Here is a 19,059-nt window from a genome sequence, read left to right on the forward strand (position 1 = left end):
AATTATGAAAATCTGTCAATGTAATGCACCAAATAAACAAACTGAAAGGTAAACAAGGATGACCCTAAGGGAGAGGTACATGGTCTCCTGGAGAAGGGGAAATGGAGAAGATCTCCTGAGCAAATTGGGAGCATGGGGGAGGGGAGAGGGAAATAGGAGAATGAGAAGGGGAGAAGAAGAGGGTTGAGGAAAACATGATGGAGCAGGGAAGTTGAGTTGGGAGAAGAAATGAAGAGAGCCAGATAAGAGATAATATAATAGAGGGAGACATTATAAGTTTAAAGAGAATTCAGGCACTGGGGAAATGTCTGGAGAGCTCTAAAGATGACACCAACTAACAATCTAAGCAACAGAGGAGAGACTACCTTAAATGTCCTCTCCTGATAATGAGATTGATGACTAATTCATATGCTATCATATAGCCTTCATCCAGCAGCTGGTGGAAGTAGAAGCAGATACCCACAGCTAAACCTTGAACTGAACTGAAATCCAGATGCAGAGAAGGAGGACTTATGAGCAAAGGGTCCATACAGGCTGGTGAAACCCACAGAAACAGCTGACCTGAACAAGAGAGAGCTCTTGGCCCCTAGACTGATAGCTGGAAAACCAACAGGGGACTGATGCAGACCCCCTGAATATGCCTGTCAGTGAGCAGACCTTGGAAATCTATGGGGCCTACTTAGCGGATCAGTACTTATCCCCTAGCATAGGAATGGCCTTTGGGATCCCATCTCACATGGAGGGATACTCCCTGAACCTAGACACAAGGGGGTTTGCCTAGGCCCTATCCCAAAGAATACGACAGTCTTTGAAGATCCCCTATGGAAGGCCTCACCCTTCCTGGGGAACAGAAAGTATATGGGTTATATAGGGTGTTAGTTGCGGGAGCAGGGAAGGAGGGAGGGAGAGGGACCTGGGATTGACATGTAAAGTTCTTTTCTTTGTAATTAAAATAAGAAAAATTTAAAAAGTAAAAGAAGAGGAAGGAAACATGAAGTTTGGACTAGCTCTCAATTAAACCCTTCATTATGGAAAAATTAAAACTCAAGTAAGGGAAAATAATATAAAATCTGCATATGTCCTTTAGACAGCATTCCAAGTATAAAAAAATATGAGCAACTGTGTTGCATCTAACCTAACTGCAGTATTTTTAATCAAATCCAAATATTCTCTCCATGTGTGCACACTTCCTTCAATGTCTACCTTCAAATGAATGGAAACATAAGGTAGTCTAGCTTTGCACAGTGAGAAATCAATAATAATGAATGGTAACTGACATTAGTGTTCAATTGATACTTAATCTCTCCAATTATTACTTACATTTATTTTGTCTGTTTTAAAAATATTTCAATAAGATAAGCTATTGTGTTTTGTTGAAATATTTCTTAATTTTCCTAGGTTTACTTTCCTTATGTCCTTTTCATGCTTTGGAGCACATCTCCATGAAGAATATAAACTTGCAATAATATAAAAGTTCTTTACCCTTAAAGTCCATGCTAAAATCCATTTCTTCAGTGCAATATTTCAGTGTTTTTTAGTAATTTTACTTTATGAAAACAATCTAACTGTGCCCGGGAGTTATTGGCTGATTGGTAGAGAGTTCCCTAGCATAAATAAGGCCTTGCCTTAGATCCCAAACACCTTATTAAATGCATGTGTTTGCAGATCCCTGAAATTCTGGTATTCAGGAATTAGAGTTAAGAGGGTCTGTACTTCAAGGTCATTTTTGAGACCCTGTATCAAAAAAAAAAAATACCAAGTCCCGTAAGACTGCTCAGCAGGTAAATATACTTGCTGCCAGGCCTAAGGACCTGAGTTTGATTGTTGGATATTTAACTAATTCAAACCTCATATTTCTAACTTTATTTGGCATCACATTGGACCTCACCATTATTTAAGGAAACAACAAATCCCCCATTACCCTGGAGCCTCCTCTGTCTGTCTCACCCATATCAAATGAGTCCACAGATTTAAGCTCAATTTCCAAATCCAGTCACAATTGATCATTCCATCTACATTACCTTCTTCAAGATCTCCTCAATCCCACATTTAAATTTTTTATTAGGTCAAATTAGGAACAAGCTTGCTTTACATGTCAATACTTTCCCCCTCCCTCTTCTCCCCCCACCCCCTATACCCCTTCTACCTACCCCCATCCCATTCACCATCCAAGAGTTCCTGAATCCCACCTTAGATGTCATTGACATTACTATCTTTCCAGTGACTGTTCTTGCAATCACATGGATGACTAACCTGCCAGAATTATCCTATTGACACTGAAGTTATGTTCTGTCAAGTCAATTCTGAGAAATACCTCAAGGATTCCCATTTCACCCAGGGAAAGTTTATTGTGTATACAGTGCATTAGGTTCTGCTTCAGTTAGGCAGGCTTTAGCATCGACATACCCATTGGGAAATAAAATTGTACCCGGCTTTATCATTCACCATCTTTTCCTTATGGTTTTGTCTCTCCACAGCACTCACTGCCACATAAGGTGTGTCTGTGTAGGATCATTTGCTGTCACCCTCCCACAGTCTAGTGAACCTCAGTTAACAGATTTGCCTTTGTCTTGCTCACTTCTTTTTCACCAACACACAGGTATATGGTGGGTTATAACCAGGGAATGAATGGGAAATATGAAGGAAACACTTGGATTTTAATGCGAATATCTGTAATTATAACTGGTCAGTGGGAAATTGAAGTCCTATTACATTAAAAAAGAGTAGGTGCCAAGAGTCTGTTGAGGTCATAAAAACAGTCTAATACAAAAAGGGATCTCCATAGACTAATAGTGGGCATCAGGGCCTTCACAAGGACATACAGACTCACTGCGCAGGGGGGAGCTGATTGCAGGATACCAGAACTGCAGCACTGTGTTTAAACTGACTGTAGATCTAGGCCCGGAAGGTGTGGGTAAAGAAATGTCCTCAAGGAAAGCTAAACCTGGTTAAATGAACAACATTGCCTGATTTACTGTTGAAGGTGACAGTCATCCACAGGGCACAGACACAATGTCCCTGAAAGCACAAATGCAGACTCCAGTGATAGTCGTCTGCAAGGTCTTTCCACTGAATATGAACGCAGGGAAGGAGAATGACACAGAAAGCATTACAAAAGGAAAACTGCCTAAATGACAGCTGTTACCACATCCTGACAGAGCTTATGCTTCTCACAGATGGCGAGAAGATCCTTAGCTCCTTCTTTACAGTAAAGAAAACCAAAGTGAAGAAGATTCTTCAGACATAGGTTTCCACAGCCCTCTTCTCCTAGGCCAGAGGCCTCACCATGTAAGGAATTAAATACTTGCCCCTGAACCTGGTAGCAAGATGAAAGTGAGATAGAGCAGCCTCACACACACTGCAGATGTTCTCTCACCTGACACATCCATTTACAGCTGTTTTAGGGGGGAATGAGGCAAGCCAAAACAAATAGACATGTTTTACCAAAGCCAACATCCAGATCTTTTCCTTTACCTATGCCTCAACTTGAAGGACTGGCTGAGCTCGCCCCTGAGGAAGTGCTGTCCACCTCCCACCAATGCACCCCAGCTTCCACACTGAGAATCCCCACTCTCAGGCATGTTCCTAAATGTCTTGTTACCTCTCAGCTCTTTAGAGAAAAGTGATGGTGAGGGTTAGAAGTTAGATCTGAATGCTCCTGCCCCTTAGCAGAAAATCCTGAGTCCAGGGTATGTGCGCCGTGCAGTTCAGCTGCAGGAACCGCTGTCCGCTGCTCCAGTCCCTTCACATGAACTCACCCCTGCATCCCCTGCAGGACTTATACTCTTCTGGCTTCTGCCCCTCCCCTTTCAGTGTGCTTTGGCCAACAACGGAAGAGCATGTATCTAGCTGGTTTTCAGAATCACCTGTGTTTCCAAGAAGAGGAAAGTGAAATATAATGAAGAGCTGTTTGTTATTCTATCAACAGGTCATTTTTTGGCAGAAAAAGTTGGACTTTCCTAAAATAACACTGTGGAATGTGGCTTGTATAAAGAAGGTGAATAAATAGAAGCAGCTTACTAGCTAGTGTGGACAACTAACCTTGAGATTTTTTTTCCTGATCTGTGACTTCACAAATGGAGTCTGAACTAAATTCTCACAACACATTTCCCGGGCTCCTGTGTCAATGCCAAATATAGTCTTAGCCAAGGAACAACCCATCTCACCCCCCTCTCACTACAACTTTATCTCTTCACAATTGTAGATTCATGTTCCTTGATTCTCAACTCCCCTCTCAATGCAGGGATTAAGTCTGGCTTGGGCTTGGCAGGTCTTACACATGCTGTCACATCCACAATCAGTTTATAGGATTGTGCCTTGCTGTGTTCAGAAGACACTCTTACCTTGTATTTATTCACCCTTTATTCCACAACCATTTACATTCCTTTGGAAGTGGAATATTCCATTTAGTGCTGAGGATTTATCAGTGTCTCATTCTATGCCTCTTGGCCATTGGTGGCTATCTGTATTGATTATCATCTACTGCGAATAAGAGCTTCCATGAATAGGGCTAAGCAATGCCTTATTCTATGGTATTACGGAAAATTATAAGACACTTGTTTCTCAGGATGGTGTCTTGAGCCGTATCCCAGAAGCCACATGGCTGAAGAAGTGAACCAGCTTGTTACTCATTCTTTTTATCAGCAGACTATGTAAGTGTTGCGTTTGCATGTCAACCTGAGGAATGTTTTGTAAATATATAGCTAAGATAATAAGCCAGAAAGGGAAAGTAGCACATCCTCATTAACTAAAAATGGGCAAGGAAAGGAGATTCCTTCCACCCCCCCCCCACAAAAAAGGCAAGGAAATATAAAAGAGCAAATTGATAGACATAACTATAAGCATATCAATATTTATAAAATTTAAATGATTTAAGAGGTCCAATTAAGATGTCAACTTTGTTGAAATGTTTAAAGAAAAAAATTCAACACTTTTCTATTTGCAATCTACAACAAAAGCACTTTAAACTCAAGTGTACATCAGGTTTAAAAAACAGAGGAAATAAATCACGCAAGGATAGCAAATAAAAAAGTATATAGGTACCATTGTAGGTATAGACTGTAAGGGATCAAGATTGACACGTGTGAAAAATCACAGCAAATCTATTATGTTGGAGAATTAATAAATGCATTAGTTTTCACTTATCATAAATGCAGCCAGTTAAAACATTGCAAGCTAATATCTCAGAAGTTTTGGACTTAGATGTCTAACTCAAGTGTCACTAATGTCAATTGCTGCCTGGATTCTCTTTCTTTTTGGACATTCTCTTCCAGGAGAATCCATTTGCTGTCTCTGCTGCCTTTAAGAGATCAAGGTTTTGGGTTTGTGGTTCCTTCCATTATCTTCAAACCGAGTGCTGTAACTGTGAAACCATTGTTCAGTATTCAGGGACCACTCAGACCCATTCTGTTTCCCTTTTCTTCAAGTAGGGGTATGCTATGGTTGGGCTAAAGTATTCTCAAAGCAAAATCCATTGCTCATGAGCATGATGCTGTTGGGACATGGTAAGACCTCTAAGTACTGGGACCCAGTAAGAAGGGGTGGGATCATTAGGGATACGCTGTTGAGGGGACACTGGGGCCTAGGCCTATTTCTCTTTCTCTCCCTTGATCCTCCCCCATGAGCTGAGTGTGTGTGCGTGTGTGTGTGTGTGTGTGTGTGTGTGTGTGTGTGTGTGTGTGTGTGTGTGTGTGTGTGTGTGTTCCTTTCACCTGGTCTTCACTCTGATATACTACTGTGGATTAATAGCAATGGGGCTATCTAATCAGACCACAGATCTGAATCTATAAGTCAAAAGTAAATCCTTTTACATTGTGTGATGATTATCTCTGATATTTGTTGTAGTAACACTAAGTTGACTAACATGAGGCCTCTTGGTTTATAGTGTGACAATCCAAAAACTTATTTCAAGGCAATTAACAAATTTAATCCCATGGTCACTTTAAAGGTTCCTTTTCATTTGACTGAGTATATTTACTTATTTCACAGATAAAAGATGTAGGCATTTTTCTTTTATCATCCCTACCACAATAAAATAAAATGGCAAAATGTCCAGTTCACACCTGACAGCAAATTGGACCACTTGATTAAATCAGTGATTCTGTGAGTGGTATCCATTTTCAAAATTACTCCAGAGGAAATAGACTACCTAAACAGCCTTTTGTATAATAAACAAATTCATTAGTAAAACTCCAGGCTCAAAAATGTTTGCTTCTTTGGGATCTGTTTTAGTGTTTGATATGTCATATGTGTCTTGAAGTTTCCCCATTTTTCTTATAGTTTTCCTTTTTTTTTGGAATATATGTTTTCAAAGTACTCCTCAGTGACTCAGCTCTCTGTCAGTATCTGTTATCATGTTTATTTTCATCTCTAACTTTATTAATTTGTATTTTGTCTTTTTTTGTTTGTTTGGCTAAAGGTTTGTTATTTTTGCTTATCACTCTGAAAAACCAAATCTTTGTTTCCTGGGTGTCGCCAATGTTTGGAGAATATATGTTTACAATTGTTATTATTTTAACATTTATTTATTATGTATACAGTGTTCTGCCTGCATGTAAGTCTGCAGGCCAGAAGAGGGCACCAGATCTCATTGAAGATTGTTGTGAGCCACCATGTGGTTTCTGAGAATTGAACTCAGAAACTCCAGAAGAGCAGCCAGTGCTCTTAACTGCCAAACCATCTTTTCAGCCCTACAATTGTCCTATGTTCATGACAAATTGTTACTTTCTTAATGTAGAGTAGCCTTCATCATCTCTTCTGACTAGTGTCCATTGGAAGTTAATTTTATCAGCTAGCAGAATAGCTATGCCAGGTTATTTCCAGTTTCTATTTGCTTCATAGATTCCCCCCACCATGTTTTGATTATGAGCTTGTGGCTATCTTTCTCAGTTAGGTGTTTCTTTAAGATAATTGAAATTTTGAAATTAACTTTAATTCTGTGGTCAACCTTAAGGGCTTCTTCTTATGTAACATTACATATTTTCTGGTTCCAAAGACTAAAATATAGACAGATTTCTAATAATCTGCCTGTCACAAAAGGATAGTACCAAAAAAAACTTGTTTCCACTTATGATATCTCCAGCCATCAGCTAGTTGTGTGTGTGTGTGTGTGTGTGTGTGTGTCTGTGTGTGTGTGTGTGTGTGTGTGTGTGTGTGTCTGTGTGTGTGTACTGGCTGGTTCCAGCCATAAATTTCATTGTCTGAAGTTCTGAGGGGATTGCATGTACAAGCAATGACTTTGGCATCTGGTGAAGCCCAGCTTTTGAATTGGGCTGCTTTTGTATCAGCAACCTACAATTTTTGCCCAAGTGTGTTTGCTTCTGAGAGTTTGTGAGCAGTTGAGCACCTCTCTGGTGTTTGTTTGATCTTCCAGGTCTTTGTCCACTTCATCTATGGGTGTGTACCTTGAAGAATGGAGATGAATTATCACTGTATTTACCACCTTCCATGGCAGGGCATTTTGTCAATTCTCTCAGTATCCGCCATCTCTCTTTATCTATACCATCAGCCCAACATGTACAGTGGCATGGAAGGCTCTCTCTCTAGGAAGGTTGTCTTCAGTTCAAGTTTTGTTTTGCTGAGTTCGCTCCTGGAATCTTAATTTTTCTATATTTAAACCCTAGAACAAGGGAAGAGTGGGTGCAAGTGTGTTTTCTTTACCTATAACTTTCTTCAGGGTTCTGAACTGACATTTGTTTTTTCATTATTAATCTATCTAAGCAGTGGTTTCCAGAATGGTTAGAGTCACTCCTGTGTGAGAGGGAGACCCAACAAGGGAGAATTTACATAACTGCATTGTGGAGACTTTGGACAAAGCCTGGGGTCATTGCTACTGAGATTGATGAATTTTCTGGACTTATCCTGGGCTGAATAAATTAGGATGTGTCACATGCTACATAGATGATCATGTGGTGTTCCTGTGATATTTGTCCACTTAGTGGTGAACACATTTGAAGCACCCTGATCTGACTTTGGCTCCTCTGCTATCCATTAGCCTGGAATGTACTGCCACTCATCAAGCTTCCAAGTGTTCCCTGTCTCTGACCTTGGCACAGGATGGCAGCTCTTCATGGAACTGTGCTGTTTTTGCTTTTAGTTTACATGACCAGCTTTTAAATTGAGCATGGGCCTTTTTCCCTTCTCTGCCTATACATGGTTAAAAACCTTAACACTGTTACCAAGACATACCTGCATTTTTCCTCTGTTACCACACAGTTAGCTCCTTGTCTGTGGGATGGCCTGTGAGTCATCTTCCTGGAGTAGGCAAAGGTCTTTTGGAAATTGTTCTTTTTCAAATTTAGTTTGTTACAATTAGCCACATTAGAAGACAGGCTTGGCGAGTGGGCAGTGGTTCCTGGCCAGTGTTTCTCAGTGTGTGTGGTTTCATGGGAGCCAGTCCCAGCCTGCCAAGAAGGTCAAAGCCTTGCCTTTTTTCTTTCTGGTCACCTTGGCCATCTGGTGCCTAAACACAAGCCCTTTAATTTTTCTTCCTAGGTGTTCCAGGCCATATCTTTTGACCTTAACATTCCTGTTTTTGCCATCAACACTATTTTCTGCTTCCTGGTTTTGTTCCTCTTTGATCTTAGTGGTCCCAGAACCTGTTTCTTCATCCCTAAAGCCCCTCTGTTTTTCTTCCTTTGTCAGAATGCAGCACATCATTGACACCCCAACTCTTCATTAACAGAGATATTGAGGGAACGTTTCATCTGCTATATTCTCCATGAAGCCTAAACTGTAGTTTTAAATTAACACATTGATTTATTTAGACACAAGATTTATGTTACTTTAGTATATAAAGGGTAAATAGAAGATATTGTGTTTCTTTGGTGGCATAATTTTGTCATGCCTTTTTCATACCCATCAGTGTGTGTGTGTGTGTGTGTGTGTGTGTGTGTGTGTGTGTGTGTGTTTGTTTGTGTTGGCATGTTTGGTTTGTATTCTTGTTTGAGTACGTGCTATAGCCCCAGGTGTAGAAGTCAGAGGACAACCTCTGCTCCTGGTCCTAGGTTTTCTTCTTGTTTGAGGCAGGGTCTCTTATTGTTTGCACTGCCTCTGCAAGGCTAGCTGACCCACAAGCTTCCAGGCATTATCTCTTCTCTGCCTGCCATCTCATTGCTGTGGTACTAGGTTTATAGAAATGCATTGCTGTATATGGCTTTAATTGGTATGATGGCTATTCTTGGTTGTCAATGTGGCCATATATGGATTTAACTAAAACCTAAGCATCTAGGTTCACCTGGGAGCGATTTTTCTTTATCCATTCTTCAGTGGAAGGGCATCTAGATTGCTTTCAGGTTCTGGCTATTATAAACAATGCTGTTATGAACATGGTTGAACATATGTCCTTGTTGTATGAACATGCACTATTTGGGTATATACCCAAGACGGAAATGGCTGGATCTTGAGGTAGACTGATTCCCATTTTTCTGAGCAACCGCCATACTGATTTCCAGAGTGGTCTTACAAGTTCGCACTCCCACCAGCAGTGGAGGAATGTTCCTTTTTCTCCACATCCTCTCCAGCATAGATTGTCATTGGTGTTTTTGATTTTAGCCATTCTGACAGGTAAGAGGTGGTATCTCAGAGTTGTTTTGAGTTGCATTTCTCTGATGGCCAAGGATTTTGAGTACTTTCTTAAGTGTCTTTCAGCCATTTCAGATTCCTCTGTTGAGAATTCTCTATTTAGTTCTGCACCCCACTTTTTAATTTCAATGTTTTGGTGGCTAGCTTCTTGAGCTCCTTGTGTATTTTGGAAATCATCCCTCTGTCAGATGTGGGATCGGTGAAGATCTTTTCCCATTCTGTGGGCGGTCATTTTGTCTTACTGACTGTGTCCTTTGCCTTGCAGAAGCTTCTCAGTTTCAGGAGGTCCCATTTATTAATTGCAGACCTCAATGTCTGTGCTACTGGTGTTATGTTCAGGAAGCAGTCTCCTGTGCCAACTTGTTCAAGGATAATTTCCACTTTCTCTTCTAGAAGATTCAGTGTGGCTGGATTTATGCTGAGATTTTTGATCCATTTGCACTTAAGTTTTGTGCAATCTTCTGCATGTCCGAATCCAATTGTGCCAGCACCTTTTGTTTAAGATGCTATCTTTTTTCCATTGTATAGATTTAGCACCTTTGTCAAAAATAAGGTGTTCGTAGGTGCCTGAGTTAATATCAGGGTTTTCAATTAGATTCCATTGTTCTATAGGTCTATTTTTGTGCCAATACCAAGCTGTTTTCAGAACTATGGCTGTATAGTAGAGCTTGAAGTTAGAGATGGTGATGCCTCCAGAAGATCCTTTATTGTAAAGAGTTGTTTTGGCTATCCTGGGTTTTTTATTTTTTCCATATAAAGTAAAGTATTTTTCTTTCAATGTCTGTGAAAAACTGTGTTGGGATTTTGATGGGGATTGCGTTGAATCTTTAGATTGCTTTTCGTAGGATTGCCATTTTTACTATGTTAATTCTCCCTATCCATGACCATGGGAGATCTTTCCATTTTTCTGGTATCTTCTTTAATTTCTTTCTTTAAAGTCTCAAAGTTCTTATTGTACAGGTCTTTCACTTTTTTGGTTAGTGTTACCCCAAGATATTTTATGTTGCTTGTGGATATTGTGAAAGTTGATGTTTCCCTGATTTCTTTCTCATTGGATTTATCATCTGTATATAGTAGGGCTACTGAGTTTTTTGAGTTAATTTTGTATCCTGCTACCTTGCTGAAGGTGTTTATCAGCTGTAGGAGTTCCCTGGTATAATTTTTTGTGTCACTAATATAGACTACCATGTCATCTGCAAATAGTGAAAGTTTGACTTCTTCCTTTCCAACTTGTATCCCTTTAATCCCTTTTTCTAGAAGATCAAGTACAATATTGAAGAGATATGGAGCGAGTGGACAGCCTTGTCTTGTTCCTGATTTTTGAGGAAACATTTGCGTTTCTCTCCATTTAATTTGATGTTGGCTATTGGTTTGGTGTATATTGTGTTTATCATGATTAGATATGTTCCTGTTATTCCTGTTCTCACCAAGATCTTTATCATGAAGGGATTTTGAACTTTGTCAATGGCTTTTTCATCGTCTAGTGAGATGATCATGTGGTTCTTCTTTTTCAGTTTGTTTATATGGTGAATTACATTGATGGATGTTGGATGTATGTTGAACCATCCTTGTATCCCTGGGATGAAGCCTACTTGATGATGGTGGATGACTTTTCTGATATATTCTAGGATTCAGTTCGCCAATATTTTATTGAGTATTTAAGCATCGGTGTTCATGAGGGATATCAGTCTGTAGTTCACTTTCTTAGTCATATCTTTGTGTGGCTTGGGTATCAAAGTGATTGTAGCCTTGTAGAAAGAGTTTGGCAATATCCCATCTGCTTCAATTGTGCAGAACAGTTTGAGGAGTACTGGAATTAGCTCTTGTTTGAATTTCTGGTAGAATTCTGCAGTGAAGCCATCTGGCCCTGAGTTTTTTTTTGGTTGGGAGGCTTTTGAGGACTGCTTCTATTTCATTAGGGGTTATAGGTCGATTTAAACCACTTATCTGATCTTCGTTTAATTTTGGTAAGTGATATTTATCCAGAAAACTGCCCATTTCCTTTAGATTTTCAAATTTTGTGGAGGACAGGTTTTCAAAGTATGACCTGAAGATTCTCTGGATTTCCTCAGTGTCTGTTGTTATATCCCCCTTTTCATTTCTGAGTTTGCTAATTAGCATGCTCTCTCTCTGCCTTTTGGTTAGTTTTGCTAGAGGTTTGTCTATCTTGTTGATCTTCTCAAAGAACCAACTCTTTGTTTCGTTGATTCTTTGTACTGTTTTGCTAGTTTCTACTTTATTGATTTCGGCCTTCAGGTTGATTATTTCCTGGTGTCCACTCCTCCTTGGTGAGTTTGCTTCTTTTTGCTCTAAAGATTTCAGTTGTTCTGTCAATTCTCCAGTGTGACTTTTCTCCAGTTTCTTCATGTGGGCACTTTGTGTTATGAACTTTCCTCTTAGCACAGCTTTCAGAGTGTCCCATAAGTTTGGGTATGTTGTGTCTACATTCTCATTGAATTCTATGAAGTCTTTAATTTCTATTTTTATTTTTTCCCTCAACCCAGGATTGGTGCAATTGGATGTTATTCAATTTCTACGAATATATAGGTTTTCTGCAACTTGTATTGCTGTTGAATTCTAGCTTTAAAGCATGATGATCTGATAAGATACAGGGGGTTATTTCAATTCTTTTGTAACTGTGGAGGTTTGCTTTGCTGCCAACTATGTGGTCAATTTTAGAGAAGGTTCCATGTGGCGCTGAGAAGAAGGTATATTCCTTTGTGTTTGGATGGAATGTTCTATAGATTTCTGTTAAATCCTGTTAGGTCATAACTTCTGTTAGATCCTTTGTTTCTTTGTTAAGTTTCTGTCTGGTGGTCCTGTCTAGTGGTAAAAGGGGGGTGTTGAAGTCTCCTACTATAAGTATATGTGGTTTTATTTGTGGTTTGTGCTTTAGCAATGTTTCATTTACAAATGTGGCTGCCTTGGTGTTTGGGGAATAGATGTTCATGATTGAGACTTCATCTTGATGGACTTTTCCTGTGATGAGTATGAAATGCCCTTCTTCATCTCTTTTGATTGATTTTAGTTTCAAGTCTAATTTGTTAGATATTAAGATTGCTACACCAGCTTGTTTATTGGGCCCATTTTTTTGGAAAATCTTTCCCCAACCTTTTACTCTGAGGTAACGCCTGTATTTGAAGTTGAGGTGTGTTTCTTGTAAACAGCAGAAGGATGGATTCTGTCTTGGTATCCATTCTGTTAGCCTATATCTGTTTATGGGTAAGTTAAGACCATTGACATTTAGGGATATTAGTGTCCATTGATTGTTGGTTCTTGTTTGTTTTGGATTTATTGTTTGGTGTCATTGTGTGTGGATTTCGCCCTCCTGTTTCTTTTTGTGTTTAGTTAAATTGGATTATCTATTGCCTATGTTTTTGTGAGTGTATTTATGTTCGTTCGGTTGGAGTTTTCCTTCCAGAAACTTCTGTCATGCTGGATTTGTGGATATGTATTGTTTAAATCTGTTTTTGTCATGGAATATCTAGTTTTCTCCATCTATAGTGATTGAAAGTTTTGCTGGGTACAGTAGTCTGGGTTGACATCCATGCTCCCTTAGTGCTTGTAGGATATCTATCCAAGACCTTCTGGCTTTCAGAGTTTCCATTGAGAAATCGTCTGTGATTCTGATCGGTCTGCCTTTATATGTTACTTGGCCATTTTCCTTTGCTGCTCTTAATATTTTCTCTTTATTCTTAAGATTTTGTGTTTTGATTATTATGTGTGAGAGGGGGACTTCTTTTTGTGGTATAGTCTGTTTGGTGTTCTGTAAGCTTCCTGTACTTTCATAGGCATATCCTTCTGTAGGTTGGGGAAGTTTTCTTCTATGATTTTGTTGAATATGTTTTCTATACTTTTGAGCAGTGTTTCTTCCCCTTCTTCTATACCTATTATTCTTAGATTTTGTCTTTTCACGGTGTCTCATATTTCGTGGATATTTTGTGTTATGGATTTGTTGGACTTGAGATTTTCTTTGGTTGATGAATGTATATCCTCTAGCGTATCTTCAATAACTGAAATTCACTCTTCCATCTCTTGAATTCTATTATTTATACTCACTTCTTTAGTTCCTGATCATTTATCCAGCCTTTTCATTTCCAGCATTGCCTCATTCTGTGTTTTCTTTATTGTTTTTATTTCAGCTTTCATGCCTTGAACTGTTTCGAGTGCTTCCTTCACTTGTTTGGTTGTTTTTTCTTGGGTTTCCTTAGATTCTTTAAGAGATTTGTTTATTTCTTGACTTTTTTGGTTTGTTTTTTCCTCCATTTCGTGTAATTTTTTGCTGGCTTTTCTTCTATTTCTTTAAGAGATTTTCTTGTTTCCTCTTTAAAGGTCTCTATCATCTTCCCAAGATAATTTTTGAGGTCCATCTCTTCTTCATCTTGTGTTGAGATTTTCAGATCTAGCTGGTGTGGAGTCCCTAGATTCTGGTGGTGTCATATTGGTCTGTCTGTTGTTGAGTGAGTTCTTATTCTGTCTTCTTCACATATCTTCTTCCAGTGGGTGCAGGTAGGGGCTCTCTATCTCCTCTTGTGACCCAGTGGTGTGTGTGGGCCAGGGATTTAATGTTCGCAGCTCTGGATGGTTTTGCATCTCCTGGTAGTCTCCTCACTCCAAAGGAGCAAGGCTTGGGTAGGTGTCAGGTCGGTGGAGTGGGACAGAAGAGTGACATGTTTCCATACTCAGGGAGCTCCTCCCTGGCTGCGTGGGTCTATACCAATCAGGAGCAGGCCCCAAGAGATCGGGGTGAATGGGGCTTTGGACATGAGTTTGGAAGAGGACAGGGTCACTCCCCTCATTATGGGTCAGGTCGGGAGAACGGGAAGGAAGACTGTGGTATTTCCAGACTCAGGGAGCTCTTCCCTGGCTGGGCGGGTCTACTCCAAGAAGGTGCAGGCCCAGAGAGATCAGGTGAAAGGGACTCCTTATGGGTCAAGTCGGAACAGGAAGGAAGCACAAAGCAATTCTGAACAGATACAATAGAATTGAAATTACACCCCACATCATGTCTGGCCAGGAAGGCTTTGTCTTGTTTACTTGGAGTTTTCTCACCAGCTCTCAGAAATCTCACACAGCTTCCTTCATGGACTGTGTTCTCACAGTGTTTAATCACATCCACAGGGGGGGGGGAACTAAGACAACATGCAAATTACGTTTTAGGGCCTTGATACCAAATTATGTCAGGTGACATTGTCTACTTATGACAAAAACATCTCTGTTTTTATGTGGCTTTTCCTGGGAAGAGAGAAAGAAATGTCTATTCAGACCACAGAAGGAGGGCATTATGAGAAGGTAAAAAGGAGATGCTTCCCATGTCTTGTCTAATGAGTCAGCGAGTTTACTAATATTTTATTAAAACTTTTTATTGCCCTCTGTCATTCCCTTTAGGCAGGCATGCAGCACATGAGTGTAGCATAGCATCCTGGGTTTCCATTTGGTTTGGTTTTTGCCTACACTCCTCTTCTGACAGTGCTCTGGGTAACCTAGGACCTTCCCCTGCATGTAATATGCATGCAACCCCCCATTTTAGACTGTATGTACCACCTGAGGACATTACCCAGTCCCAGTCAGGCTGTATGAATTCCCCACTAGATATAATGTATAGCATTCTCTGTCCTAACAACACACCATGATCTAAACCCTTGTGTCTAGCTTCTATTCAGGTATGTCGGGGTATGGGAGTGAGGGGTAAATCACATGGACAGTCTTCCTTCCTCCATTTGTAAGCATCCCTTGTAAGGACAAGGCAACTAGTCCTCCTTCACTCATCTGTGGTTCTTTTGATCCCTGTTCAATGCATTAATTGTATTGTATGATATTTAATGGGGAGACACAAATGAACACCTATTCACCCCATCTAAGTACCCTGAAATGGACCAAAGAAACACCTTTCTAGTCTAGTTTTGCATGATTGAGATTATTAGAGTGAGAGTTACTTACAGTAACATTGACTGATCAGAGGCTGCTTCATCCTGAAAAGCTCACCTCAGCAAGGCAATGATTCTCCACTCCTGCAGTCATGGAGTGACACCCATGATTTATGGGCGCCTCAGCTGATTGAAATTCTCATTCCTTCCAATGCTTTTTGATTTATTCCTGTACTTTCTAAGACTTGTGATTTTTATTTACCTCCCGAGTCTTTTTTATTTTATATGTAAAGTGTATCCCATCTTGTGGTTTATATGTTTGCATGTGTAGGGGCATGTCAGGATTATGTTAGGTCTCCTCCTCAATTAGTTTCTTTATTTTTCACCAAGCCAAGTTCTCTCACTGCATCCCAAGCTTGCAGATCTTCAGTCTGGGAAGCCAACTTGCTCAATGCTTCCACTGTATCTGCTTCTGAGTGTGGAAGGACAAGGTGGCTGCTAAACCAACACAGCATTTAATGTTGGTTCTGGAAAGTGAACTTGGTCCTCACACATGCATGGCAAGTGCCTCCAACATCCTGAGTTCATTCGAATGTTATGATTAGGGGGGAATAGGTACAAAACACCTATCCATATCTTTCCTGTATCTGACAAGAATTTGAAGCACAGCTGACACTAGACATTCCCAATCTGTGGGTGTCACCCCATTGAAGGTTGCCCATGGATTTAATAATTGTGTCACAAATGGCTATGGAGACCATATGAAACACTGACTCCTTAACTCCATTAAGGTCTTTTAATTATAAGGGTTCCCATTGATAAGCCATCTGGCCATTTGCATAGTTTTTGGACGTTACTTTTTCTGTCATAGTTGCTGGGAACACCATTGGTGAATTCATAACAACCTTAGGAAAAATTTCCCGATGTTGGAACGGAGTAGGTGCATCAGAATGGGAGAAGTCTGTTTCTGTGTCATCCCTAGCCTGTAGATTGGCAACCATAGCATAGTCTCATGTAGAGATTGAATCTCATCAGTCATGTGAGATTCTAAGAATTTCATAGAATTAGTAAGTTTCCTTATTTCTTCATCTATATGTGCTTGTAACCTCTAATGTTTTCATCCTTAGGTAGTATTTGAATTGTCTGTGTATTGCCTTCTAAATATCCAGTCCTAGACTCCAGCTTTTGGTCTGTGGCAGTAGATTCTTCAGAGACAGATATAACTGCCTGTGCTAGGTAGCCAATCCTGTCTCAGCTATTTTTGCATCCAAAGCATGAGACATAAGACATATTTTGGTTTCTATTTGGCCATCAGTTTTTTCTACCTGTGTTAGTAATGTGATATGGAAGACTGTGTATTCTCAACTTCTTTACATAAACGTTCCATGTCTTTTACTTCAGAATGATATTTTCCCGACTGGCTTTTATATCCTGCATCCAATTTGCTAAGCTGTCTGTTTCCCTGTGTCTCAATCCTTGGTTACAGATATCATATGGACTATAAAGCTGACTGCTAATGTAGCATATAGGTAAATCACTGACAAGTCATAAGCCTCCTCTATCATTGAATTCTTGTAAGTAGCAAGAATATTCCCAATTTTGTGCATTGTCTGATATTCAGCCAATCTGCCTGTTTACCTGTACTACAGTTGCTGTCCAACTGCAGTACTGAATTTGACCAGCAGGTGGCACAGGTGGCCGGTTTTGATGACGTGGTGTTCAAATGCAGAGGTGAAGTCCATCTCAAGCCTACCTGAAAAATATCTGAACGATTTCCCAGCCAAGTTAGAACGGATGGAAGGGGTTTGTTGTTATTAGCAGAAAAGGCTTTGGAAAACCTGCAGGGCTGTAGTTAGCCACGGCAATGAGAGGTATGGGTTCTGGATACCAGTGGATGACTCACTTAGTCATCTTTAGTGAGCAGCATCTTTAGTAAGGCTTAGTCTCTTTAGTGAGCAGCAGCTGGCTGTAGCACTTGGCCTGCAAGCAGCAGCAGCAGCAGCAGGCTTGTAGGCCTGTGGGGAATGAAAAAGGAACTCTACTGCTTGGGCTGAGCTTATGGGACACCACACTGCTGCACGCCAGGAACTATGTACAGTGGCTGCAAAGGTTAACGTGGAACAGGAGGAGCCTTGGGCTTCTAAAAATGGAGGAAAACCGAGGAAGACACAGGGCAGAAACTTTATAGCCAGAAACTTGAAGCAGCCTAGATGCCCCTCAACTGAAGAATGGATAGGGAAAATATGGCACATTTACACAATGGAGTACTACTCAGCAGAAATAAACAATGGAATCTTGAAATTTGCAGGAAAATGGAATGAACTAGAAGAAACCATTCTGAACGAGGTAACTCAATCACAAAAAGACAAACATGATGTGTACTCACTCATATGTGGATTTTAGACATAGAGTAAAGGATTACCAGCCTACAATCCACACTGCCAGAGAAATTAGTAAACAAGGAGGACCCTAAAAGAGACAAACTTTGTCCCCTGGAGAAGGGGAAAAGGGTCATAATCCCCTGAGCAAATTGAGAGCATGGGAGGAGGAGGGAGGGAGCTATGAGAATGAGAAGGGAAGAAGAGGAAGGATGCAGAGGTCATGAGGGAGCAGAAAGGTTGAGTCAGGAGTAGATTAGAAGAAAGGATATGCAAAAGGTAGGGAGTTAGTTGGGGGGGGTGATAGGGAAGGAATGGAGGAAGAGGGAAGTGGGATTGTCAAGTAATTCAATCTTGTTTCTAATTCAAATAAAAAAAAATGAGCCGGGTGTTGGTGGCACATGCCTTTAATCCCAGCACTCGGGAGGCAGAGGCAGGCAGAACTCAGTGAGTTCAAGGCAAGCCTGGTCTCCAGAGTGAGTGCCAGGATAGGCACCAAAGCTACAAAGAGAAACCCTGTCTCAAAAAACAAGACAAAAAAATGATAAAAAAAATTGAAAAGAAACTTTGTTCGGTTTGGACAGTGGAGAGGGCTGAGTAGGGTCTTAGACACGACTGGAATGGGATCACAAATGGGGTCAGAAAATGCTCTTGGGCTGGGAGACTGACTAGGAGGGATGAAAGCCCCAGGCAAATACAGCAGTGGCATGCTCCTCCCAGCACAAACAGTGCTGGAGAAAACTGGAGCAATTAGTGTCATGGGCGTTTCTTGTCAACAGTGTTGGTAGGGAAAGGTGAAAGGTTTCCCTGGTGCTGAAGTGGCAGGAGAATAAATCTCTCCAAAGGTCAACTCCCACCTGTGGGTTCAGAATCAAAACTACTCCTGACCCAGCTAATGAGGAACACATGGAATCAGAATTAGAACGATCATAGATAGTTTATTAAGAAAGTACTCACATAGCAGAACCAGTGACCAGGTTTATACCAAATGACTGCTCATCATTTCAGCAAATTTGGAGAGGTAAAAGAGGGTCACATGTGTGCATCTCCAATATTTAAAGCCTTGCTGCCTCACTCCGACCACGCCCAAGTAGGTGTGGTCAGCGGCAACTGTGGCAGTCCCCAAAAGGTTTGTTCAGCATTTTCCCCTACAGTTTCCAGTGTGTGCTTGTACATATTTGCGTGTGTTCATACGTGTGTGTGTGTGTGTGTGTGTGTGTGTGTGTGTGTGT

General features: G+C 40.5%; 1 protein-coding gene across 1 annotated transcript in view; it reads right to left on the reverse strand.

Moving 5' to 3' along the window:
* Positions 1–19,059, reverse strand: part of LOC100759759 (interferon-inducible GTPase 1-like) — a 148,656-nt gene that overhangs the window by 75,100 nt on the left and 54,497 nt on the right. The window lies entirely within an intron of this gene.

This window comes from Cricetulus griseus, chromosome 2, assembly GCF_003668045.3.
Source record: "Cricetulus griseus strain 17A/GY chromosome 2, alternate assembly CriGri-PICRH-1.0, whole genome shotgun sequence".
NCBI lineage: Eukaryota > Metazoa > Chordata > Mammalia > Rodentia > Cricetidae > Cricetulus > Cricetulus griseus.